The 1727-nt window shown below is 33.5% G+C and overlaps 1 long non-coding RNA gene across 1 annotated transcript; it reads right to left on the reverse strand.

Moving 5' to 3' along the window:
* Positions 1–1153: 1153 nt before the first annotated feature.
* Positions 1154–1719, reverse strand: LOC119345023. Its single transcript, XR_005166890.1, has 3 exons — positions 1505–1719; positions 1334–1409; positions 1154–1245 (listed from the first exon to the last, which is right to left on the reverse strand). It is a non-coding gene; the product is annotated as an uncharacterized LOC119345023 (long non-coding RNA).
* Between the last annotated feature and the right edge of the window lie 8 nt (positions 1720–1727).

The raw sequence follows: 1727 nt of genomic DNA on the forward strand, positions 1-1727 counted from the left end.
TAAATAATCGGTTTTAGTGTTATGCTAATTTCAACGTTAGGCCAAGTGATGTATATAATTATACTACCCTTATTTTTTATATGTAATTTTTTTTGTGGGTTGCGTACTAATTTTTTATGAAAATAGATGCTATTTTCCTCTAACTTGTTATTAAAAAAATTATATATCAAATAAAGTTTTGTTATCAAATTTAGCTGCCAGTTTCTTAGAAGATTATTGAAATTAACGATTTCTCATGAATAGATTGAACCTCCGTAAGAAGATAAGGTAAGATCGGAGTTGTAACAACCCAAGACCAATTTTTTCATCATTATAATGTTTATTTTATTTTATTTTTACATTTCATCATGATTGAATATTTCACACCAAATTAAAACTATGGATATTTTTGGAAAATCATTTGATATTTGCTTGTATTTTATTTAATTGCTTTTCCAATTTCCATTCCAACCTTCTCCAAAATCCCTTGCACTTTCAATTACAAGTTTGGCCCACAAAACTTTTTCCAAAATTCTCCAATTTCGATGAAACTTCTTTTGTGGACCTAAGTATAAATCATGCACGCCACAGGAAATGACGGGAGAGAGAATATGGGTAAAGATCAACCGGCCTGGCCAGCCCAATAAGGAGCGGGAGCCCCACAACACTCCCTCGATCCTATCCTCCCAATCCCAGCGCCGGATCGGTTGTGGATCGATCCTTATTTTTTGTGTTTTTTTTCTTTTACATCCCAGAAGCAATTAAGCAATCAACAATCTGAGGCCCATATTTGTGGAAATAAAATAATAAGAGCACTGCAAAACATCATGAAATTTCAACCAATACATAAGACCACCATCAAGATCACAATACTGTTAAAGAGTACATGTCTACATTTCATTATAAGGTAGAAACTGAAAGTCATTTACAGCCAAATATTTGTAATTGACCCAACTGGTTCATTTGCTACTTATCTAAAACTACTACCAGAGATGCCAGCCAACAGAGAAGCTTCTCTTTTCAGAAATAGCACGCAAGTCCTGTTTGAGGAAATTGGAAGTTAGCACGACCAAGTAATCAATCTTGAAAAAATAATTTGTTATTATGAAATCTTACGAATCGTACTATTTCACTTACCACTTTTAGATTGGATTTTCCTGATACAATTGATGAATCAAGTACACCGGCAGGCATGTTATCTTCACTTTCATTGTCCTTGAATGTTAGGAGTTGGCCCAAAATAATTTTTCTGAGTTCATATCCATCCTGTACACCTACATTTGTTGTACACGAAGAACATTAGAATGAGATGTGTAATTATAATATTAATGATCTATATAGTCGCGATATTTACCTTTAAAATTGGCAAATGTGGTCTTTCATTTTCCCATGTGGACATGAACAGAGGAACAACATAACCGGACAGTTCCCTTATATATAAGAATATATATGTTAGTAATTAAAATTTTGTATATATTCAAAACAACAAATACTTAATATGTAGTATTCATCTCTTGAGAAATACCTGTTGTAAACCGGAATATCATCTAGGATTTTTTGATGCCATAGGAGAATATCCTCATTCCATATAGACCCAGGGCATGCTTTTGACATTGCCTTTTGTAAGTGTTCTGCAATCCATATAATTTTGCGCACATATTTTGCGAGTGGGTTCCATCGGTACATGGGATTAATAGGAGCAGGGTCCAAAATGTACACAGTTCTGGTATCTTTGTCCAATGTGAATA

Source organism: Triticum dicoccoides, unplaced genomic scaffold (assembly GCF_002162155.2).
Source record: "Triticum dicoccoides isolate Atlit2015 ecotype Zavitan unplaced genomic scaffold, WEW_v2.0 scaffold199660, whole genome shotgun sequence".
Taxonomy (NCBI): domain Eukaryota; kingdom Viridiplantae; phylum Streptophyta; class Magnoliopsida; order Poales; family Poaceae; genus Triticum; species Triticum dicoccoides.